The sequence below is a fragment of the Vespula vulgaris genome, chromosome 5 (assembly GCF_905475345.1).
Source record: "Vespula vulgaris chromosome 5, iyVesVulg1.1, whole genome shotgun sequence".
In the NCBI taxonomy this organism is placed as follows: domain Eukaryota; kingdom Metazoa; phylum Arthropoda; class Insecta; order Hymenoptera; family Vespidae; genus Vespula; species Vespula vulgaris.
The window spans coordinates 5172801-5199609 of record NC_066590.1 but is presented as its reverse complement, the minus strand read 5'-3'; the positions used below and the strand labels follow the sequence as shown (position 1 = coordinate 5199609).

The window sequence follows — 26809 nt, the reverse complement described above, 5'->3', positions numbered from 1 at the left end:
GAAAGAGATTAAACGGGGCGATCGTTAAAACGTAACTGAATCGTTTAAATTCCAAACGTTACGCCCTATACAAGGCTTTCGAGATATTCATTTCTCTTTGACTGATCTCACGTTTACGAAGAAAATTTTTAACTCAAATATTTATGTATATGCGTACGTGAGTGCGTATCTTTTGTATATATATATATATATATATATATATATATATATATAATTCTCTTCAATATCGAGAGAAAGCTATTCGATAAATATTTCAATGGATACATCCAATTCCTTTTTCATTATCAATCAGATATTTCTTTTCATCGCGACATTTGATCCGAGAAGTGAATAACGTTTCCTTTCGCGAAGTTCATTATTTCTTATCGTCGCAATCGTTTCGATCGTATCGTCTCGAAAGGAATCGTTAATTTTATCAATTGATTTAACGTTACTATTTAAAATACTTTCCGATTCTAGTTCGCATTCTATTCTATTCTCTTAACGTTCCACATTGGAAAAGAACAAATAAGTTTATCGAGACAATTTGCGAGACAGAAAGAGAAAGAAGAAAGAGAGAGGAAGAGAGAGGGAGAAAAAGTCATTTCAATTTATCGGACTTGTACTCGTCGACCGATTATACGCTTTATCGTTGACGGAAAGTTCTCGGTGTATCGCTCGCAAATCTACTACGATTGAGAGACCAACTTTGAATTGCGATGAAATTACGGGGAAAGTTATAAGTGCGCTTCGAGTGAGTTCAAAAAAAAAAGAATGAACTTACCAAGTATACTACGTGGATTAATTAAGCAGAGACAAAGGGAGAAAGGTAGATAGATAGATGGATGGATAGATAGAAAGAGAGAGAGAGAGTCATTCGATAAAAGATTAATCGATCGTCATACGATGAGTTTGTTATTTTTCGTGAACGTTGAAGTTAGCAAAGTAGACTCTTTTAACGAGATCTAACAACTCTTTGTTCTTGGACGTTTCAACTTTCCTAACGATGTATGTAAGTAAAAATATAGTTAGATGATTAGATAAAGAAAAAGATGAAGGTAACTTGCCACGAAACGATCCGTCACTGTTTTTCTTTTTTCTTTCGTTTCGTTTCTTTTCTTTTTCCTTTCTTTTCTTTTCGTTTCTTTTCTTTGCTTTTCTTTTCTTTTCGTTTCGTTTCTTTTCTTTTCTTTTCTTTTCTTTTCTTTTCTTTTCTATCTCTTACACTTAGTCAGTTCAGATAAGTACTTATACTTTCTGTTTGTGTATTGTAAATACACACAACGTCAGATTACGATAATGGTTAACGTGGGATATGATAACAGTTTTCTACCTCCATTTTTCGCCCACGCAGTTGATGTATCGTCTCGTTCGTCTGTTAGGCGTCTTATAACGAGGTCATTTATTTCTTCCGACGGTGTTTCTTATCGTTAGAATCGTCCTCCTGGCTTTTGCTCCCAACTTACTAACGAAACAGAATTTCCTCGAACGGACGTAGCTCCGATAAAAACGTGCCAACGTCCTTCCCTTCGATGTTAACGAATCATTAGCGAAACGATTTTTCCAAAATTTAGATAAATGGTGGTGAGTCTCTTGCCATCGGATAACAAATAAATTAATAAAACTAGATTTTGTAACTACGTTCAGGGGAAGGAGAGGATGGGGGGAGTTTAAATTAGGTATATTGGATACGTCGGTCGTTTATTATTCTTTTTTGAAGAAAATCAAAATTAATCTGACTGAGAAAAAAATGAAAGAGAGAGGAAGAGAGAGAGAGAGAGAGAGAGAGAGAGGATACCGAGTGTAGTAGAAATTTAAATGGAATACGTGGGCTACGTGGTATACGAAACGAGGAAAATTTCACAAGTGACATCGATTCGTTCCGAACAAATCCAATCAACGCTTTCGATTCAACGAAACGCTCTAATGTAGACCCCGACAAACGAAAGGTAAACTTCTCTCTTTCTCTTTCTTTCTCTCTCTCTCTCTCTCTCTCTCTCTCTCTCTCTCTCCCTCTCTCTCTTTTCCAGCATTGGTAAAACAGAAGGAAAATTAAATATCGAAGCGAGTATAGAACGAAACGACGATCCAGTCTCACGATTTTCTCGATTTTCTATATACATGGTATGTGTCTGTGCAGATATTTATATATAGTATGTATGTATGTATGTATCTACGTGTGCGGAAAGGTTACATCTGCAAGAGTAGAACGTGCGATTTTTCGCAATAGCTTTGCGATGTAGCGAATTTCCGAAGGCTCTCTGATTTCAACGCCTCTTCTATCGAATCGTCAGCGGTCGGCCGCGCCCATTCCTCTCTCTCTCTCTCTCTCTTTTTCTCTTTTTCTCTATCTCTGTCTCACCCTTCTCTTCTTTCTCTCCCACTCGTTTCTCACTCTTCCGTTCCACTCACGCTTCATCTCGTTCTGATTGCTACATGCTAGTTTTACGTGTTTCGTGCTCGACCAGCCGACATGCTGCATCACATCGAGTACCGTTTCAGTGAACCGTTAAAGCTTATAACATCAAACAATTCGTAGTAACATCGTGTAACGACGAAACATCCTATAGAAATCTACGACTCTTTACATGTTAGATTCTTCTATACTAAATTCTATCAACAACGCGAATCTCGTAGAAATACTTTCGAGGATTTCAAGTGACTTCTTGTCTCTCTTTTCATGTTTTCTCTGCCGATCTTTTCTTTATTCGACATGTAAATATTTTTTTTATGTTATTTGAAATAATTTGAAAAATAAAAAAAAAGAGAAAGAAGAAAGAAATAATACGCTCCTTTCCTTAACGCTCAACGTGATTTTATCAAGCTATAATATGTAGCTACGTGCCATTTTCTTTGTCGCATAACGACAAAGCCACGTCGTTTACTTTGTTCGTAAGGGCTAAAAGGACGAAGGATTAAGGGCTGAGTAACTCGGTCGACATACTTTTTAAACGACACTTTAAGAAAAACTTTTTCTCAGAACATTAGATTTTGTTCGCATGTTTTATAGATCTTTTTTCTTTTTTTTTTCACTCTCTCTCTCTCTCTCTCTCTCTCTCTCACTCTCTTTTTTACTTCAACCTTTACGAACTTTTACGCGGTAGATATTTACATTTTATTAGATATTTTCTATGCCGATAAGTTACAACGAGCTCGTACAATCGTATAACCCGTTTTATAATTTTTCTAATGAGGTATAAACGATAAAGAGTAAAAAAGAAAAAATAGAAGAGAATACAAAGTTTTCTGTTCTCCTTCTTTTTCTTTTAATCAATAATTACAAATCCTATATACGTGAAAATCCATTAGAAATAAGCTAGACGTAATGGAGAACGTTCTTTTATATTCAAAGAGAAATACGAAAAGATACGTTTACGTTGTGGTATCTACGTTCAAGCATACTTTTCTATTCGTTGTATCTTCACATCATAGAAAAAAATTCTGATACCATCAACGTAATAACTTCTATTAGGAAATAGATCTATTATAATATATGGATCCTTTCAAAATATTTGAACATTTCCTCTAAGCAAGCGCATTTACTTTATATGAGAAATTTGCATGCATATATACTTGTATACATACATACATAAATATATATATATATTTATACATATACCGTAACATCTAAACATTATCAAGCAATTTTCTAAATAACATGAACGGATGAAAACAGATATCTATCGAGAAATTTCGAAGATCAAGAAGAGAAATAGAGCAAGTATCGATCAATATAATAGCAGAGATCCTTTAATCTGATCCCTCTATCCGACAGCTTATCAATTAGTTGAGAATGATTAAATGTATCTAATGTATCACTCAAGACGCCTATCGAATCCCTTATTCTCTTTACTACGAATCATTGGATCTATTCGTGAACTCAATAAATTGGAAACACCGCTCGTATAGTCCTCAAGGGAGGTAGTTCATTGTATGTACCTTCTCATAAATAATTCCTAGAGAGAGTGGCACGTCGTTTACGTCGCTGGAAGTCTTAAGAAAGTTTCGACTAGTGGTTACAGAGTGTTAGAGAGATAGAAAGAGAGAGAAAGATGGTAAATGGTGAGTGGGTTCGTAAAGATTAAGAGAGAAAGCTTTGCGAAAAAGCTTTAACGCGGATTTTCACAAATCTCACTTTTTCTCTGTTTGCTCATGCTTTCTGTCTCTTTCTCTCTCTCTCTCTTTCAATCTTTCCCAACATATCGTTACGCGACATATTCGTAGATTAGTTTCAAACACAAACAATAGATCATCCTATTTTGTTGTGGCTTCTTTCGTCGAGAGTAGATAATTACGTACCCGTATATTGATAAACCAGGAACGAAACTAAAACAAAAGTACTTGCAACGTTATACGTAAGCGGAATTAAAAAAAAAAAAAAGAAAGGAAAGGAAAGTGATTTTGTAATCGAACCAATATATTTAGATCTATGATTTCAATTTATTACATTCGTATCGCATCGATCCGATTAAAAAATGTTGAACAATACCTACTAGCTTTACGTGATTTACATCTTTCATTCTCAAACAATTGTTCGATCCAATTATATCATATGATACTTAAAAAAGAATATAAAAAAAAGATATGAAATTGTAAGGTTATCAACACAATGATTTTAATTTTTTATCAGATTTTTAAAATAATACGATTCGCGTAATGAAAATTTCATCCAATTTGATACTTTCACAATCCAACATGGTTTCTGTTAGAAACGCATATCTCGTACTTAGGTACGTATGTAATCAAGTAGTATTCATGTAATATAAATATGTACCTATACATTGCAAAAAGTTCGAAGGCCAGTCTTCCTGAGGATATCTACTCACTTCGTCGATCTGGTCCGTCCACTATTCTAAAGCTCTAGACTAATTTCAAAGCAACTGCAAATTTCCGCGGGCCGAAGAGCTGTACGAGCTATACAGAATAGCTTAGTTTTAATGCTCGCTCAACTCGCTCTCATCTCTACTAGTTTCTCCTCTCAACACACCTCGAGCTCGTTTCATTATTGTTGAGTATACGATGGTATCGAACCTGACAACTTTGTTCTAAAAACAACAACAGTATCGTTGTCGATGAAGCAACAATTACCTAACTGTGTAACTATAAAAGGATGCTCTTGGAAATATGCAAATTCATGGGATAAATTAATCAAAATTCATAGAAACATTTTCACAGTTTGAACTACCGAATGTGTACGTCGACAACAAGGAAGGGGGAAAAAAGAATAAATTATTCTGACGTAACAGTTCATCAAATAATCACAATTATCTGAATGGAAAGCATTCAACGTGTTAAAAAATTATGAAAATATTTCTAAGACTAAATGTAGATATATCACTACGTTTTCTGGATAAACGAAATAAACGTGGTTTCCCTCAAAAGCATATCTTTGGAAAACCGCTCGAATTACGGATGCAAATGTAAGATTCCAAGAGTCTGCTTAGCTTTGCTTTGAGAATCTTTGATCGTAGAAAGAGAGAGAGAGAAGAGAGAGAGAGAGAGAGAGAGAGAGAGAAATACATCGTTGATCAAACGTGATCCACGTTCCTATCGTTGTATGTACTTACTTCAAAAGACGTAATCCTGTCTGCTTCCTGTCGTGAACACGTTCGCTCGATAACAGAATTATTTAGTGCAAATAGGAACATACGGTACCAGACAGAATCTAGTATGATAAAAAAAAAAATAAAATAAAATAAAAAAAAGCATAAAAAAAAGTGAAATTTAAGTTCGTTTCGATTCTCGTTAAAATACTTCCTATAATCTTAAACTAGACTTTCCCTACACGTATGTATTTATTTATCTCACGATTCAAATCTACTTTAAAAATATTACTTTCATTCTATCACACGAATGTCGTCCATTCAACATAGTTGACGCATAGATTAAGTATACGTACATATAGATGTAGATATGTACGAATGTATGTAAGTACGTATTACTCAAGGCTTTCTCAACATTTGAATTTTACGAATCAAATGAAGTATCTTTTTTATTTATCATTATAGCATTTTTACTATAGACGAGATCGAAGCTTTTAAAAGTTTGCTAAAAATTGTTAGTTTCAATTACGCGAAACGATTATTACTATGCAATGTATGTTCTATGTATTCTCTCGAGCATAGATGTTATCAACAACGTGATATATTATTAATTTCTACGTTTCTAATGACACAATAATATATATATACGTATACATACATTGTGCATCTTCTATGGGGATAATAAATTAGAAATGAAGTTATTGCAAAACGATAGCGAATTAACGCGGATTACATCAACGAAGTGCGTTTCTATATAATATCTACACGTAACAGTAGGTAGTACGTGTACTATAACCCAGCTGTGGCTTTTCAAAGTGGTCTGCTTTATCGTTCCGGAACGTTCGTAATCTCGTTTATCGGAAATTCGAAATTAGTCGCGGTTACGGTGATTTGAAGAACGCGATTCGTGCGATGACGAAAACGATTTTCCGATTGTCGGGAGCAAACGAACGAACGAACAAACGAACGAACGAACCGAACAACGACGTGACATTTCGATGTTCCTCCTTTTGTTTGTCTACTTTCAAAATCTTTCCGAAAAATCCTAATTTTGTTCCAAAAAATTTCTCTATGAATAATAGAGAAGGAAAAAATAAAAAAGAGCAATGCTTTCTCGAACAGATGTATTTTATAATTTCGTGAAAGCAATTTTGTTCTTTACACGGCTGAAACATCGTTTCCCTATCTCATTCTTTTTTTCTTTCTCTCATGGATTTAGGTGAAAATAATGTTCTGTTCTCACACCCGGTTCATCGTTAAGCTGCTCCATTGAACTTAATTGCTACTAATTCTCTTTTTCTGCTCGATATTTCTCTCTCTCTTTCTCTCTCTTTCTCTCCCATTTTTACACCTCTTCTTTAATTATTTAGTCAAAAGAATAAATTTTAATTTAACACCGATAGTAAAGATTTTTATCTTTTCGTGAAAGAATGCGAAATAGGAAATAAGAGAAAGAACGATTTTTTAACTGTGTATCGTCATCGAAACTCCTAAGACTGCATTAACCTATTTTCATGAGAATAGTTGCTACTGGGATGTAGCCGTGAGTAGTAAAGCGAATAAAACGACACGGACATAATCGGGCTGCGAGACGAATATGTTTTGAAAAATATTATGCAAACATGAGAGAGAAGCAACTGTAGCATTCCACAGGTTTGAAATCGCTTACCGGTGTACTTTCCCATACTTGAAAATTCCAACAACAATAATAACACGAGCTTATATATGTGTTATGAATGCACTTTATTGTAAAAGCAATGGTTTCCTTCACAAAAAAGAAATGTGTACGCGTATAACGTTATTGCAATTAAACTATTGATATTTCGTGTGATACTTAGTAATCTTGTATATATATATGTTACATTCAAATAGTATACTTTCAATACTATTTCATTATTGTGTTATAAGTTATCGAATAATGTCTATATGTTGTAAGATGAAAGGATTTAAATTGTCTAAGTTTAATTTATTAGTGTTATTAATGTTTTATTATATACGTGTTCTATTGTTATGAGAAATATAACTATTTAAGAGATACCATTTTTGGATACCACAAATATTTATCGCTGTGTAAATCGAAGAAATAGAGAGGAAATAGAGAAAGAGAGAGAGAGAGAAAGAGAGAGAAAGAAAAAGCTACTTCCAAAAATGACTTTTTCTGTATAAATGCAGTATAGTTTTATTTAACATATAGTAAATAACTTAAATTTATCATGCGTCTAACAAGGGCAACCTTCGAGATAATATTGTTACCAGGAAGTATAGCTACGGTGAAGGTTCCTTTAGATTCATAATACAGAGATGATATCTCACCCCTATTCTCGCGTGCAATTCTTGAAAAATAAGAGAAAGGTATCACACTACTTTTCGCGAAGGAACGGAAAAATGAAAATCATTTTTGCCATCGGCAGAAAACTTATTACACGAGGCAGGATTTTCTTGGAAGAATTTCCTTCGGTGAATTATTTTTGAGAGAGAGAGGGAGAGAGAGAGAAGGAGAAAGAGAGTACATATATATATATATATATATATATATATATATATATATATATATATATAAATATCTTATATTTATTACACGTTCTTATCTATCGCACAGGTACGTGCGATAAGTCTTGCATCTCGTGTTGCATCGGATTACATGCGCTTTAAAAGCGTTATTTCGTTGTCGAGAACAGAACGATATTACGTTGCGCGAATGCGGAATATTTTCAGAGATTGCACGAGCGGCCAGGCGACACCAATGGCGCCGTCCATAACGCAGTAGGACTTCGTAGGAACATACGAGTTACCTAACGAATTTAACTTTCTTCTTACGTTCCGTCTTCCGTGGCTGTGCAATTTGCATTTGCTTAATTAAATTTTCCGTTCGAGCGGAAACGTGCTACTACGATCGACCATCTTTTATAACATACATACCGTGTGACATTTATACGCAACAGTGTACTTTCGTACACTGTTTCGAAAAATATCACATCTCGATTACTACTACAAAATGCACAATGGTGTTATACCAATCGAAAATACCACAATGTGATTAAAAATACGAATTACAAGCCCAGATTTCATGCTTCCATGTCGATGTAGAAATTTTCGAGAGATAAACAAGCGTATGTCGGTATGTAAAACAACGCGATGTAGCTCTCGAATCGATTCGATCGATCGTTCATCGAATTCCCAGAAGGCTTTTAACGTTATCATCGATACAAAGAGAGAATGGATACTAGTAGTATATTTCTCTCTTTTTTTTTTTTCTTTTACAATCTCTTCGATTGTTAGAATTCCTTTTTCTTTTCGTCCATATCTACCTACGCTTTTTATCCTTACGCTCGTTTCCTGACTGGCTCGTATACGAACGAGCGAGTAAGCCACGATCTTTTATCCGACTAATATCGCCTAAAGGAAGGAAGGATCGAGGAAACCGCTTCTAATGTTTCTGTTTACCGTTCGTGGCTTTTGCAAGAAACGTAATTCACGTCTCGAGTAAGGAAATATACGAGAACGTGCATACACCTATAGATACCGTATGTCACACCTACATACGTACGGAACTTCTCATTTTTTCCTTTATTTATCTTTTATTTATTCACGTCTCTCGTCCTTCGATATCAGCGAATCGATCTCCAGAGTATAGTCCAATCCGTTCTCTCTATCTCACCTCTCATTCTTTTTCTCTCTCTCTCCCCTTCCCTTAACCCCTCTTCAACCCTTTCCACCCGTCGCTCAACCATCCTCAGTCCACCACTCGGATCCACTTTATTTCCATTCCCGTGCTCGTTCCATACCCTTTTCCTTCCCAACCCCCTCGCATTTATTGCTAAACTTCCCCTTCCACCAACATTTTTCGATTCTTACTCTGCAGATTTTGCGCTTTATAGTTTACGATTGTATCGATAAAATGTCAGGAACGGCGTAACGCGTGATTGCCGTTCTGGAATACGGTCAATGAACATGAGAATCGAACGATTTCAAATAGGTAGGTATTACTCTCGTTTATCAGAATGATCTAATGAAAAATTTCTCAGATAAAAAATAAAAAAAATAAAAACTAAAAAACCCCATGAATTCGAATTTCTTTCGTACAGTATAGATATCCGTCGAACCTTATTCGCGTTTCATTTTTATCGAAAAAATGATTCTATTAGAAAGTAGCTTTATTTTTAAACGCGTTCACGTAATTTTAGCATGGTAGATACAACCTAGACTAGTTTCTTCTTTCTGATCTAAACGATAATGGAAAAGACTCGATGGAAGAATTCTTATCTCTAACAACGATATTGAGAATTTCGAGTTGATGGTTGTTGGCAAACGGAATAATTACGATGGCTCTTCTTCGAATATGAAATTATCTGAAATTCAACTCGTAAAGGAAGTTTTGATCAAAGAGAAACAAGAAAGGCAAGTTATAATGGTATATACGGAAAGCATATTTCGAATGCTTCGTTAGACTTTGCTATAGGCTATGTTCCTTAGTGCAACGAGAGGAATTGAAAGGGTCTTACACACCTAGTGCTACAGTACACATTCTCACCCAAAATTTGAGCTCGTATGTGCCACGAGGAACGACATATGGCACGACATTATCCGGCTTAAGTTAAAGCATATTTCTCGCGGGACAAGTACACGAATAATCTTTGCCTTTCGACCTTTATCTTATTTTAGAATTTTACTTTCTCTCTCTTTTTGTATTTGTCTGATATTTTCTTGAAAACTCTCACCTATCGGCGCCTATCCTCTTTAGCCGGATTGCGATTAGTTTTTTAGCGACTACTTTCTGCATGCGTAGTGTATTTCTAAGTCGTCTAATCTGATTTGAGTCTAGTGGGAATACACAACGATACCGCATGGGTGAAGCTTCTAAACTTTACGATGCAAAGCCTTACGAGTTTCATCTCATTTACATATCAACTATCACACCTATACCCCCACCCCCTGCCCTCATCTCCAACCCCATCACATGCAAACCACCCAACTCTTACCTGTGTAATATTAAATTATACCTACTCCATTCGCGATTTTCTTCGCTGATACAATTTTCCGCTAGGGTGTTCAATCATAAATATAGACAGGAATATCGATGGGATTGCTTTGCGTTTGACGTTAAAGCTTTGCTTTCCTACGAAATGAAATTTCTGTGACTGAAACTTTCTATATGTATGTATATGTATATAGAACATTGAATGAATAATGAATAAATGAATAGATCTAAGATATCTATGTGCATTACAAGAATAGAAAACAAAACAAATTCTGCAAAACTGTGTTTCTTCAAATCGAACACTTTCACATTTCATTATTATTTTATTATCCACGAAACTTCCTTCTTGTAACTTGCTTCTAAACCTGTTCTAACTCTTTAAACGAATAATACCAAGAAAATTAGCATTAATTGCATGAGTTTTTCTTTATCTTACGAAGAAGTCTGTTTTACTAGACGAATAAACCACGCGGCTTTTACGCATAGCAACATGCAAAAGCGTTTATTCCAACTGGAGCAAAATTCTGTATGCACGAATGAATGAAACAATAAGGTGTTTTGATGTCTAATGTACGTTTGGTTATACCCTCTTGGTCTCTCCGTCTCTCTCTCTCTCTCTTTCTAGTTCTGTATTTTGCATCGAAATAGTCAAGAGGAAATTCTAGCAATGTATTTATGTTACAGAGAATACCCATGTGAGAAAATGCCATCTGACATTAGTTTAGCAGCGTAATTATGGACGGCGAGGTCCCCTTTAATCGTTTCTAATCAGGCTTATAACAATTAAAACTTTGCTCACCTCTGCCAGAGTTATCTACTTCGCGTAGGTATACACTCTCTTCTCAAGATCGATTATTGTCTCCTTCGATGTACCATCTCTAACGTGTCGTCTGAACGTAATTAACTTTACTACTTGATCCTTATCATTTGTCCTCTTGATTCGAACAATGACACGTAATTAGCGATGAAAAATGATAATAAGAAAAAAATCATCCCTCGTCCTAATCGAAGGAGATATTCCCTTATAACTACTATATTAACGCGATAATCGATAAATCTGAACTTTCTAATAAGAGATAAAATCAAATAACGAATATTTGCTATAGCGATTAAAGATCTTCGACATTCAAGACACGTCGTCTTGAAACAGGTATTACTTGACTTGGAACAACTGAAGAGAATGCAAGCGTATACGATCAATCATGTTTCAAGAGAACCCTTGACAAAACATTGCCCTAAGTAAACGCAACCCAGACGCAATCTACCGTTGAAATCACTTTCGAAACATCAATTATTCTTTTCTACAACATTCACTACTACAAAACATACTACATACTTTTGTTTCTCATTTTCTTTTATCATTGGACACGAGATTGTTCCCTTCTTCTTTTTCTTCTTCTCTCTTTTTTCTTTTTTTTTTTTTCATTCGAATATAGAAAATTATTGAAATACTTTAACAGAATAAAACTATACTTTAATATCGAAACTGTCAACATCTGGATTCTTTTCAATCGCTATAAAAATTACTTTGGATTTTTTATTAAACCGGACATATGGCGTTTTAAGGTTGGCGAGAAAAGGGAGAAGACCTTTTTTCTTTCGACAATGCTCGCCGGGTGTGAACTCAAACTGAGACAGTCTGTTTTGAGTGTGATAAGAGATATCCACTCGGATTTCCTCTACCATAAGGCCAACCTTTCCGGCGTCGATATTGCCGTCGAACAATGAGCCACGGAATCGTTCGTGCAAACCCTTTCTCTCTCTCTCTCTCGTTCTTCCACGAATAGGATTACGGGTATCAGCTTTGCGACCGACAATAGAAATCGTCGAATCGAGATGACCGCGATAATATGCAATTATTTGCACCGAGGTTATCGAGAGTGGCCTAAAGTTTACAAGATTACTGCGATCCTTCGATGTAGACACGTATTTTTCGTTCTATCAGTTTTCTAAAAATAAAAAAATAAAAAAATAAAAAACAAGCAAAGAAAAAGGAAAAGGAATGAAGAAAAATGTATGAAATCTACCAAACATCGTTCAAATAACAGTTAACTCTTTTTAATTACTTGGGAAATACTAGGGGGGAAAAAAAAAGTAAAAAGTTTAGGAAGTTATAAGTCGAGTGGTTTGAACTTATCTCTTATCTCTCTGAACGAGTTGCCTCCACTATTATACTAATTAGTTTGTTGACAGCTGTTCTCCGTAAAAGTTAACGAAAAAAGAATTGGACAGTGAAAATCGCACACGTTGGTAACTACTAATATTCATCTGAAATCCTTGTCACACTGATGAGGAGAAAACGTGTAAGAGCATACTTAACGACGCCGAAGAGGACCACCTGTTACGTTATACTCGTACTTTACACACGGAGCTGCCTTTTCTTTTTTTTCTTTTTTTTCGTTTTTTCCATTTTAATCCTCGTACTTCTCTTATTAGTAAAGAGGAAAAGAAATGATATCGTAAACATACGTAGCTAGATATGGCAAGTAATTTCTAATAATCTGAAGAACGTATTATCATTCGTTAACGGATATCGTATCGTTATCGACTATATATAAATATTAATGATCTCGCTTTTTAATGTTTTAAATGAACATTAAAAAAAAAAAAGAAAAAATAATAAAATAAAAGAAAAGAAAAGTAAAGAAAAGAAGACGTCGATAAAGAAGATTTAACAAGTTGCTTATATTTACAGAGTTTCACGATCATTCGATCAAATTTTCGTTTCAATAAGAAAATGCATCAATTATACGAGCTCAACAAAATGTCTCATCAACGATTATATATTTAAGACAATATTTCTTAATGACAACGTTTACTGGATAATTATATTTCAACACTAACAAGAATCTTGCATTTATACACGGTCGTACGTAAGTACGTCTCTTCTACCTCGTTATGTAACTTAAGAGCACGATCAGTCGAAGTGCCAAGTCTTTCTGATCCTTTAATCCTTCGCACTCTAATTTTCTTTTGTACTACACGAACATTCGAAACTCCAACCAAAATGAATTTCCCTTTCCGTGCTCATCGAGATTATCTCTCGCGCTGTTCTTTTCCGTCTTCCTGTCTTTACATTTCTTTTCTCTTTTTCTTTTTTCTCTTTCAACTTTTTTTTTCTCTCCAACACCCTAAACCAAAACTTAAACATTCCAGATTTGCAGGGAAATATTTCTTCAAAGTTTTCATTTAATGAGATAACACCAATGCTTACTCTTCGTTAACGAGATATAAAGAAATAAGAAGAAAAATATAAGGAATGCGACATATGTAAGTATGTATATATCAAAATAAACTTTCTTATTCGAAAAATTAAAAATTTTCAGTTCTTAAACAGGTAATCATAGTAAACACCGTCGATGTAAATAATTAAAAAAACGCTAATGGCGTGGAGAATTGTAAATAAATCTTGTAGTAGAATAGAAGAAAAAAGAGAGGGAAAAGAAAAAAGAAAAAAGAGAAGGAAGAAAGGGATGCAATACTTATTTACCAGAAATGAGTAAACGCAAGAAAAGCTTGTTTGTATGACGGAAAATAAAATTTGCGGTCTAGGATGAGTTTCTGTCTGTCTCTCTCTCTCTCTCTCTTTTTCTCTTGCTTTTCCTTTCCATTTATCCACTTTCCCAATCTTTTCTCTTTACGCGTTTCTCCTGTACGTGCAAGTTTACGATCTCAAATCCTTCTAAATCTTTAAAGCCCTTTCAAGAAGGGCGGTCGACGACTTTGGCATCCTTAACTTCAACGATATGATCGTACGGCTGTAAGAATAAAGTCGAATTATGGATCGAACGAATAAATCGTAAGATGGATCGATCTATCGTGTGAGATGACGGTAAATTGAACGATTCTACTTTCAGTTTACGACATTTTTCAATAACATCGTCCGATGAAAATACTTTTCTTCCCTTCATTCGTATATACGAGTCACATAAATATATCTACACGTATACAATAATGAAATTTGTTACGGATATCAAGAAAAAAAAAAAAAAGTAAAACGAACGAAACGATCGAACTATGAAATTCTGCATTGTGTTCGAGACTGTATATTTATACAATAAATTATTAAATACATCGATCATTTGATATACGATTAATAATAAAATAATGATCTGATGAGACACGATCGAGAACAATGCCAATCTCAAAGAAGTATAACCAACGTATTTCGTTTATTTTTTTATTTATTTTCTTTGAGAAACGCGCGAAAGATAATAGCGAACGTTTGCGTGTCAAAGTTAAATTAGCGCTTAACGGAGAAATGCGAGAGCCGATGTAATTTGGTATCGAACGCAGTGAAACGGTGAATGGGTGAATGTAGTAGGATAAATAATTAATCGACGTACACAAACGACGTTGGTACGTAGATAGACAGATATATACATACACACATACGTATCGATTACACGAGCCTAGACTATCTGTAATTACAGTACGCACGCTATCGTTCGATTAATTATTTATTAATCTCACTCATCGACTTCGTGGGTACGTAATGTTATTATTATTAGATTGGAGATGTAGGAAGATCTATTTCATAAATCATGTCCGTCGGTTGGCAAGACTGATCGACGAGTCAAGTGAGTTGTCCATGAGCTTGTTGAGGGTAACTACGATATCGTAATTTAATCCGAAACGTTGGATATATAAATGGAGGCTGAGAAACGAGCTTTCGTCTCTTTTATTCCTCGAGAAAAAAGAATAGAAATAAAAAAGGGACGCCACGAAAGTGACGCAAAGAAGACACAATGGCTATTATTTAGAGATAACAGCGGGATGCGCCAAGAATAAAAGTTGAAAATTTTTCTTCGACTTTTCTTTTTTTCTTTTTTTCTTTTAGATACAATCGAGATCTCGATCACTGATTATTTTCTCAAAGACTTAGACGAAGCACGAACTTAATACTTTTTCTTCTTCTTTCTTCTTTTTTTTTTTCTTCATTTTCTTAAAGAATTCACTATGAAACTTTCGAAAGAGGAAGTAGAGATCGATAGCTCGAGTAGTAAGAAAAATCGTGAAATAAATAAGGATTAATAGATTCTTCTACTAATAGGTGGTTGGAACCTTGCCACTATCTACTTTCTCAGTTTCGAAAGAAGTTTCAATCTTGTCGAATAGCCTCACTCGAAGATCTACAAGGGTTACCAGCTATATTATTCCCTAGTCGTGTCTTATTCCTTATCTCGTAGAGAAAATGAAATATAGAATTCGAACTTTTGACCAATCGTAAAAACTATACGATGTATACCTAATATTTTTCATAGAATTTATCGATTTTCCATATAAAAAAAAAAAGAAGAAGAAAAATCATCCCCCTCTCTCTCTCTCTCTCTCTTTCTCTCTTCTCTTCGATATAACAATAAAACTATAAAACATATTTTAATATCGGCAACTTTCACGATGCTCATCAAGTTTTTATCGTTCATCGTAAATATTGGAAAAATCGTTTGACGTTTAATAGGATCTTCGCGAGAAATTAAAATGCAATAGGTTAGTGGGAAAGATTGACGACAGAGAAAATAGACGACGTACATATAATGATCAATTTATATGAAGGCTGTTAGAACCATACGCGTCCAACAAACTGTCCGGTATCACTCGAGCATTCCGTCGATCAGCGTTGTCCCATGGATAACGAGCATCACTAGGGAATTTTCATGCAAATTATGATACGACGTAATGACCGGGAGGAGCGTGTTCGCATCGTCGAATCAATGGGCATTAATTGAAATAGAAGCAAACCTGAACTGGTAACATCCTTTACCCGAAGGAGCACATCGACTTCTGCATTATGCAACGTGCTAAAGACCATGATATTTAGAGGACAGAATATTCAGGAGTTAAGGAAGACGACGATAAAGAGGAGGATTATACGAGCTCGAACGAGCTCGATTTGATCTTAGAGAAAATAATCGTGAATGACAAGAATCGAATATCTTCGCGTTGCGATTCCGCATAGAAACAGGTATATATGTATATATTATAATATATACGAACGGCAATGGTCATCTCCATAGAAAAACAAAATCGTAAATACGAAGTCTTTTCCTTTTGTTAAAATTGACCAACTTTATATTTTCTCTGCTTTGTACGTGAGTTTCTTCTTCCATATTCTCTTTATTTTCTCTCCTTTTTTCTCTTTCTTTCTCTCTCTCTCTCTTTCTCTCTCAATAATTTCGCGAGAATCTAGATAAGTTGTTATAGCGTCTGCGACCTTACAGCTTTATCTTTATGCTTTCTAAAGCAGACGACACGTTGGCAATTTTACCGAGCGTCTACGTAAATGGTTATGTGGGAAATTTTTTATTAACGGTGTGTATCACGGATTTCAAAGTAATGTTCGTCGTTGTAGCTAGGTTGATTATCTACCTCAATTATAAAAGAAAATGTTAAATTACCTAGACATTCCATCGACACGGAATACATAAAATCTCTCAAAGAAAGAAAGAAAAAAAGAAAAGAGGGAAGAAAGAAAGAAACGAAATCCACTATGACCCAAAAACGATCAAGATTTATGAGAGCAAGTAGCTGTGGATTAAGTAGAAAATTGCCGATGATTCACACGATCGTAAAGATTTTCAGGAGGAAAAGTTTAGATTAGTTTTCTCCGTGACTTGAATTATGATCCGGTTAATAATTTAGATTATGATTCTCCATCGATTTTGTACGTACTTAATTCATTGAGCAAAAAAAATTAAGAGAGAGAGGGGGGGGAGGGAGAGAAGTAGAGAGATAGAGAAAAAAACTTGTAGACATTGAAATTTCACTTCGATAAAATTAATAATTGGAATTCGAAATGTTCAGAAATGTTCATCTCTATGTTTTAACAATCAAGACTTCCAAAAATCGTTGGAATTTAATAGAATCGCACGAGATGGAAGTTCATAGTTATAGGTCAGAGTAATGAAAAGCGCTTCGAGGCGCGCGGATCGATTCGATCTGGAAACGGGCCGGATGAAACGAGTTTCATTAAGGGGGATTAATGAACTCGACTCGCTGCAAGAGTTTAATTACGAAGGACCACAGAAAAAAGATTTGGCGCCCTGATACCAGTCCAGTCCAGGGAATTGGAAAAGCATTTTTTTCCTCTTACCTTCGGACTACGCAACGCATGTGATGAATAAACATGAAGGAAAGTCGAACATATTGCGTTGATACATACAAGAGAGAAAAAAAATGTCTCATGTACATTCACTTCAATTATTTTATTCGCGAGAAAGAAGGTTTTATCGATTTCCTCTATATAATACATATAGGTGTGTGTGTGTATATAGATTATTGGTATATATGCGTATATAAATCAAATCGATATTTATCACAAACTGGCGATGATATTAGATAATTTAATAGGTAAGATATAACTTTATTCTCGATCATAAATGCCTACCTCGATATCTACTATCATGATCCTCCTAAAAATGATAATATTCCAGGTTGCAGACGAGATTTACGGCGTAACTTTGGTCTATCCTATGAGATTGAAGACAACCAACTATCTTTTTCTCTTTTTTTTCTCTCTTTCTTTTCCTCTGTTGCTACAAAGCGAATTCAACATACGTCCGAATGTTTTCAACGCCGTCGCATTGGGGTCGCCGATCTGAAACTAGTTTTTTCCCTGGGATTAAAGGACTCTTTTGAAACGCGTGGATCCTGGCCAGTAACCTTTCTTTGGAAAGAAGCGAAAGTACCATCGTTTGTCAAGCTAAAAATCTCAAATGAAAGAAGATTACTCTACTGAATCGAAGAAACATTCGAAATGTTCCTTTTAATCTCGTAAGATGTATCCCACTGAAGACGAAATTAACTCGATTCATTTTTTTTTTTTTTTTTTTTTTTTTTTTTTAGGGAACCTCACAATAGAAGCAACGTACACATGAGTTCTACTTAACTCCAAGTCACGTAGTATTACGAAATATATTCTAGCGTCGAGCCAACAAATCTGACTGTTTTACATATAACTGAATATATCAACATTTTTAAATCAAATGTCACGAATATCGAAATCAAATTGGTGCGCGGTATTCTTTTCAACGAATATAGATCTTTAAAAAGAAAATCCATTTTCTTTACTCTATCTTTGAGCCATAGCCATAGCAAATGTTTCATGAAATTTCATTTTTCTATAAAGATTCTCAGAAGCTATCGAGTTGTCGAAGAATCGCAAGAGCTTTCAGAATCCCAAAGATTCTCCGTAGAAATCTAATTAGGTTGCTGATCGAGAGAAAGGGAGAAAGAGAAAGAATCGATATAAGAGAGAGAGAGAAAGAAAGAGAAAATCGATGAAATAGAAAAAGAAAGAAAGAAGACGAGAGTAAACAGTTGGAATATAATAATGTTAAAGCATAAAGATGACGAGTTATATTTAGAAGTAAAGGAAATGGAATGAATGCAGAGAGATCAAAGAGGGTAGTCACGAGAGCAACTAAAATCAGAATAAATAGTGAAGGGAAAGAAAATGGAAAGAGTTATTTATGGTCGAATCTAGGCAACTGCAAATTATCGTTGTCGATGAAGAAAAAGAATGAAGACGAAAGGTTGGCAACTTTTTCAATAATAATTTGTCGAGCGTTTCCTACTTTCTTTCCCTCATCCAATAGAAGAGGATGGAATCTCGAGGATGAAAGAATTCTCTCCCCTACTGTCCTTCTTTCAAGAGAGCGCTTCAAGCTGACATGCTACGAATTTGCGCTGAGGGATGGCCGATGCGCAGTAAGGAACATTCGCCGTTACGTGGCAAAAAACTTGATCGGGACTTTGATCGAAAGTACACTCGATCTTTTTCCCAAAGTAAGCATTTTTTACGAACCCTCGACCGAATATCTTTTTTCCGAGAGCACTAATACTTTTCATGCGATGTATAAGGAGATTATTTTCATCGCACTTTTTTCCCTTCGTATTTTCATCCTTCGAACAAAATACTTTTATCGTTCCGATAATTATGAAAGTTGATAAAGTAAAAAAGAAAAAAAAAAAAAAGAAAAAAGGAAGAAAAAGAAATAAAATTTGCGAAAAAATTTCATTTATCAATGCACTTTGCGTCACGTCGATCTATACGTATGAGTTATACATCTTTAATAATCCTGAAATAAAATCTCTTTCATCTCGCTCATACACAGTATATAAAGGGTATGTTACAAGAATAAGTGAGGAAATATTTTTTTTAGAGTAGGTGGGATGGTGACTTTAACACATCAAAACAATAAAAACGAAAAATTATATATAAAAAGTTCATATAAACATATCTACCACTTGGCTTTTGATATCGCTCAAATTATCCTTAAAATATTTCCCACTTATTCTTGGACGCACTGTATATACATATAAGCCACTTTCATAATCATCTGCTAATTAGAGAAAACAAAGTAGACCATTATAAAATTAATCAATGACGAAATATGAAAGAGACCAGACCAACCTAATCGACAAGATATTCGGGTAAAACACGAAGGACGTACATATTTCCATCTCAAGATACATCCCTCAAGGCTAACATCTTATTATATTATATCTTATATTATACCCAGGAAGGCACGAAATTAACTTAATATACGTCAGGTTCGATCTTAATATCACATTGTCTCCGTGAAATCTAGCATCCCCGTGGCGAATATTCTAAGTCATCCTTTCTTCGAACCACTGAGAATCTCGTCATTTCCTGTCTCCCTCTCCTTCTTTCCTCCCTCCTCTGTAATAGCTAATAAGCATTTACGCGTTGCGGATATGGTCAATTAACAGAGAAAAGCTTGGTGTATTAACGCGAGTCGCTAGTGCGTCATCTAATTATTCGATTTCGAAAATGGCGAGGACGGTTTCTCCAATTAGCAAATGGACTTTCTCGAGCAAATAGAATCTACAAAGTGGCAATCCTTCCATACTAATAGCATACTCGTTTTCTCCTTCTCTATCTCTCTCTTTCTCTTTCTCTCTCTTGTTCTCTCTATCTCTATGGATCGCGTGCTCAAGCGAGCCGGTGAGTATCGTAAATGTGCGAGAGATCGAACGTTACGCGTATAATTTCGTGCTACTCAGATAAAGGGAACGCACGCATCTGAAAATGAAGGTACACGAATGTTATGTATGTAAGTAACTACCTACGTATGTATGTACGTATGTATCTATGTATGTATGTATATATGCACGTACTCGTACGTTTGGTACGTTGCACGAAAATTTGTTTACGTGGCATGTGCAGTAAACAAACCTGTGATGTTTGCTTTGTTTCGCATTGCCGTTGGTGCCTGCATAATCTCGGACTCCTTTAAAAGATGGAAAGCATCTCCTTAAAATTCTCGGAATAGTAGGTTAAAGGAAGGGACGTCCGGATTTAAAATCACTGGATGAGTAGCAACACTGTTTACGCCTGATGAAAGATAAGACTTACCAAAGTCGAGTTAGCGAGGAGTAAAGGCTGCTTAGAAAGGAGTTTAGGAAACTCCAAGAACTAAACAATGCCGTTAAAATATTCCAAGCATCCGAGTATAAAGCAAGGTAAAACAGGTTCATGATGGTCATTCCATAACACTAAGAGGATAGATAATTAAATTGATAGAAGAAAAAAATATCGATAAGATATCTTTTAAATTTATACCGGCATCACTCGAGTTTCTATTCGAGCGAATCTCAAAATGTTTCGTCGTTTTTCTTTTTTATTTATCTCTCTTTTTCCCTTTTATCTCTCTTTCTCTCTCTCTCTCTCTTTCTCTCTTTCTGTCTATCTTTTCCTCTCGTATAATTCGGCACTGTACAGTCAAATACACGGTCAACTATAAAGCACTCCACGGTCCAAGAACCATCTCTTAATTTTATGGAGCATAATCAACGAACTTTCAAAATAAGGAAAAAAAAATAGAAAAAAATAAATAAAGAGAAAGAGAAAAAAGAGAGACAGAGAAAGGAAAAAAGGAAAAAGAAACACGAATGCGCGCACGTACACCTATATGCATATATATATATATATATATATATATATATATATATATATATGCGATGGACTTTTTTCGTTTAGTAAACGTCGCTGAGAACATGTACGATATTATTACAACAACATAGGTTCACGGATTCAAGGCATGTGCCATGGATTAATTAGCGGCATATCCGAGACGAAATGAAAAATTATCCTACATTCATTTTTCCACTTCTCCGACGCGAGAATTTCGTATTTCCCTTGTTTACATTATTTTTCCTTCCCGAGGATCATTTCCTATATCCGTATTTTTTGAATTTCTTCAAACACTGTTTGTTATTTCTCATTCTAAACTTTACTGTTACTTTTTTTAATATTCGATCAATTTAATGAGTAGATGTCACGTAAAAGTAATATACGAGAGTAATTAGTACGCTTCGAGTATCATCACGAGTTGGTGGATTTTAAGGATCTACGAACCTCAGTGTTTCCCTTCGAGAAGGAATGAAAAGGGCGAGGGAGAGATTGACTCGATTAAATACGTGCGTGTAGTGTTGATATGAGTTAATGCTTGACGAGGAGAGAAAAGACTCGAGACTGGATCAAGCTATGATGGATAGGCAGGACGATGGGTATTAAAGCTCGTGCTCAAAGATAAAGAAGCGATGGATATATCTAATCTTTCGAACAGTAGGCACGCAGATTTATGTAATATCTTTAATGAATCTGTAGTTGTAATAATAATAGCAGTGGTAAGAACGTACACGTATTTACGTTTCAAAGTTTAGCGCCAAATTAATATCTACTCTGTCATTAATTTAGTTATTCAAAACACATTAATGTTTCTTCATTCGCTTGTTGCACGTAACTGTATCGCTCTTAATTCTATCTATGACGTTTTAGAAATCAATTTAATAATACTACGGAAATTCACTGTTGAAAGGGTTAACGTGACTTATGTACATAAATACATATATAATTGCTTCGTAGATAGATTTGTACGTAGATATGCGTTTAATTTAAACCACGTTAAATTGCTCTTGATATTAAAGTTGACGCAATAACGCATTTCCAAATTTTGCGAGAAACCGTGTAATAAGTACTTTCTCATCCAATGGTATCTTCTATCTATTTCTTTCCTTTTACATACTTACTCTCTCGAGGATTCTCGTGTATACGTAAGACGCAAACGCTCGCCTTCTTCCTCTTAAGCTTTGAAAGTTGTCCGAGAAATTTACGGTTATGCGGCCGGGTAACAAGGAGTACTATAAAAATAAATGTTCCTCTTACTATTTTATTTATAAGGAGCAAACGATCGATCGATATCTTCGTGGCTATACTAATAAGAACAAATAGAAGGGATCTCGAAACTCGTTAAACGGATCTTGAAACATAATGTAACACGTGGCCACGATAGAATGATTTGCAATCGGCGTAATAGAATAAAGTTTCATTAATTCTGCCGTCAAATTCGTTCAATGTCGACGTGACTAAAAAGAAAAAGAAAAAGAAAAAGAAAAGAAAAATAAATAAAAAGAAAAAAGAAAATAATAACGCGTTCTCCTTCTCTCCGTCATTTTTGATTAACGTACCGTTGCCATCCTATGCAATAAACGAACACATCGTCTCTCTCGTTCTATTACTCTTTATCTCTTTTCACTCTATCACTATCTCCATCCTCGGTATACCTACCAACAGACGTCACGGATCTCGTTTTCACCCTGGCCGAGTAAAAGGACTCACGATCCATCCTATTAGTTAGTCGGATGTCGGTTTGGAGAACGCGAACGACAAGCTTAATTAGCGTCATACCTCCTACCTATACACGCCTATGGATCGAGTTGAAGTGAAATACGTCGGAAGGTTCATTAACTAGCTCTACTGTAAATATTATACGTACGACGCAATATAGCTTCACCTAGAAAACGTTTGTTAGAGGACGACTGCAAAGAAAAAAAGAAAAAAAAATAATAACAGATAAACACGTCGTGCTTCGCAATACATATTATTTCTTATAAATTACGTACTAGGAAAATAAAGTTTCTTCGTCGGATAAACGAACGTACGATCTTTCTCACAGAAGCACAAGATTTAATCGAAACTTTAGAGAATTCCTACGATTCCAAGTAATTAGAAGTCTGATCCAACACCCTCCCTTCTATCTCGCATCGCTACCGCCCCATCCCTACGGTGAGATCATTCTTGACACTTAACCAATGTTAACGTTACAACCTCCAACGTACGCGGCACGAAAAAGAAAAAGAAACATTTTCAAGATCACTTCAACAACACTCAAACTTTTTCTACGTACGAGATCAATTAATTAACACGCAACTTATCTTAAATATTCGCACACTTTAATATAAATACGTACGTATCTACTTATAATATGTATAAAAGTTACGACAAGACAAAGAAACCAGAAACAAAAAGGGAAAAAAAAAAGCAGAGAGAAGAAGAGAAAAATTCGTCTGAAGATACATAGATACAAGGAGATAGAAAAATATATGTTCACGTTGTTCGATTGACGAATAGAAGAGAACGTTGATCGCTAAGTGTAGTCCTTACCGGCTCTCTTTCTCAGTAGCGTCGTCCACGAAGATTGGAAGCGGGAAGTTCCAAAGTTCGAGGACTCGTTCGATCGTCTGCGAACGAAATTCTTTTCTTTAAAGAAAATAAAAACGATGAATTTTCGATCGAAAGATAGAAAAGATTTGTATAAATAATCAAATAGTAATAATAATGATAAGATAGTAAGAAAGAAACACCTCGTAATATCTCGTCGTCCGTACGAGATGAGATCAAGTAAATAAACATGCGTACGATTGCGTGTCGGGGCGCGGACTGAGCGACTGGGAGAACTCGTCTTTGCTTGTACCACCTCTTCCACCACCACTACCACCACTACTATTACCACCACCACCACCATCATCGTCGTCGTCCCTCTCTCGTCGTTATCCTCTACGAAGCATCCCTTCCTCTCTCTCATTTTCTCTCTCTCTCTCTCTCTTTCTCTCTTTCTCCTCGTCGATCCTCCTCATACCGTCGCGCGAAGCTTCGACGCCTTCCGCGCACCCCCTCCACCCCACAACGCGCCACATCCTACTTCCACTCACCCTCTCTTTTTCTCCTTTCCCTCTTTACTCCTCTCACCCACACTTCCACTCTCTTCTCTCTCTGTCTCTCTCTGCCGTTTCCAGTTACCCGTCCGTCATCAGCGCCAACGCCCTTGCGCACTGCAAAGGTCCCCGCGAAAAAGCGACGGACGTTCTCGTTCGTCCTTCGACGTCTTCTCCAGGATTCTGTTCTCCTTCTCCTCTTCTTTTCTCTTTTCTTCTTTTCTTGTTCTTTCTCCTCTTTTTATTTATGATATCGTTGACATTTTTTTATGTTCTTATTTTTTCTCTTCCCAGAGAAAATCTTTCTTTCTTCCTTTCTTTCTTTTTTCTTCTTTTACTTCTTCTACGATTCTTCCCAAGAATTTACTTTGTTGGTTTGTTATGACGATACAACTCCTCGATATTTTCTTTTCTTATTAACGGCATCATTTATTCTCTCCATATATGCATGTGGTATATATTTATTATAACAAATCATTCAGATGAAACTATTCAAAATAATCGTATCCAACGAATTCAGAATTAATCGCGTCGATCGATCGTATTATCATTTCACCGTTCTTATTATTTCGATTCTCTCTAAACAGATAATCCATCGTTATTATCGCTATTAAACGTTCGTACAATTCTTGCGCTTCAATCTCGTAGGATTACTACGTTATTTAGAAATTTACGAGTATGATTTTTAAGACTAATTTATTTCCCTCACAGCTAGTTCGCCAATTCTTATGAACTTTGTCATTTTTTTCTTTTTTTTTCTAAAGACATAATACGAAGGTTAAGATTCTCTCGAAAGATACTGTCCAAGTGGTACGTGATAAGAAACGAAACGTATTTCTCTGGGAATTGGATCTCGGTTTGCAGAGAATATTGCAATGACTGACGTGAAGTTAGTGAGCTGTCGATTATCTCATTTGGGAATGCGAGCGGTATAGTAAATGAGCATAATTCCAGAAATATCTATATTAGGATAACCCATGGAAACAGTTAGACATATTTGATTAACTGCATTATAATTAGAATTACTCGATGTAAAATAATATCGAATATTATCGACTTAGAGCAAATCTAAAAATATAAAAAGAAAAAATTAAAAAAATAAATTTCTATATACGCATAAAAAAATTCCTTACTTCTTTCTACGTAAGCGTTATATTTCAACTTTTTCACGGTAATGTTGTCGAGCTGTTACAACGGAAGAAGAATCCATTTGATCGTTCACGTATTACTCTTTTGATCATTGTGCACGAATAAAGAATATACAAATCGATAAAATTTCTCATTCTCTTTTCTCCGACTGCCGTGGGATACTCGGGCGGACGCGAGGATGTCGAGGGTGAACTATTCGGCTCTTATCGGGACATTCCCCGGGAAAAAAACTGGGACGAACCATAGAAACGTGCTGTAGATGGATAGCCCGATATCGGGGAATTTTTGATAAGAAGCTGCTTCGGATGATTGTCCCTGTCAAATGCAGATTACCTGCTCTCAAAAGTATCACGCGCTTTTATATATATATATATATATATATATATATATATATATATATGTGTGTGTGTGTGTGTGTGTGTGTGTGTGTGTGTGTATATAGACACATATACACACATAGCCTATTGATAAAAGTATCGCACTTTACTGGTACATACACATTTGCAATACTAATGTACAAAGTTAATGAAATTTCAATCGTCAAAACCAATTGTCGTAGAATGATCATCTTACAGCTTTCTAATAATGTCGATTTAACGGTAAAATTTCAAGATAAGCCATCGAAACGATATCTTTACCGTAATCGGTAGAACTCGAACGATTCCAAGTCTCGTTCGTTGGAAAGAACGATATATAAAAGGTGAACGAGATCGTTACTGGCGCGAACGACACGCGATAGTATCAAAGTAAATGATCACTTTCGAAAAGAGACGAACGTCTATCTTCCTTTTTCCCCCTTTTAAACTCTAAACTTTATTACCAATTTTTCTTTTATTAGTTCACACATTCACGATCCATTTGTGAGATATAAGTATTCTCAATTAATCCTTTGAGATCGTATGTTCGGTCTCAGCTATAGCAAAAGAAAAAGAAAAAACAGAAAAAAAAATATTTTAATTAAAAGCAAATTATTTCGAATTATATATGAACATTAAAACGTTAAAACGATATAATAATTGCTCCTACGATTAAAAAAACTTTTTATTCGATATAACCATAAAGAAATTAATTTCCGATCAATGTATATTATCTATACATCCGAGAGAAATATAATCACAAAGCATTAAAAATTCACGTT

At 35.2% G+C, this 26809-nt stretch overlaps 1 long non-coding RNA gene across 2 annotated transcripts; it reads right to left on the bottom strand.

Moving 5' to 3' along the window:
- Nucleotides 1–258: 258 nt before the first annotated feature.
- LOC127064333 (uncharacterized) lies at nucleotides 259–26012 on the bottom strand. 2 transcript variants are annotated; one of them, XR_007781650.1, is made up of 4 exons: nucleotides 24172–26012; nucleotides 23972–24048; nucleotides 22558–22668; nucleotides 259–4305 (listed from the first exon to the last, which is right to left on the bottom strand). It is a non-coding gene; the product is annotated as an uncharacterized LOC127064333 (long non-coding RNA). The 2 variants fall into 2 exon arrangements; XR_007781651.1 differs by lacking the exon at nucleotides 259–4305 and adding an exon at nucleotides 14267–18103.
- Nucleotides 26013–26809: the final 797 nt, after the last annotated feature.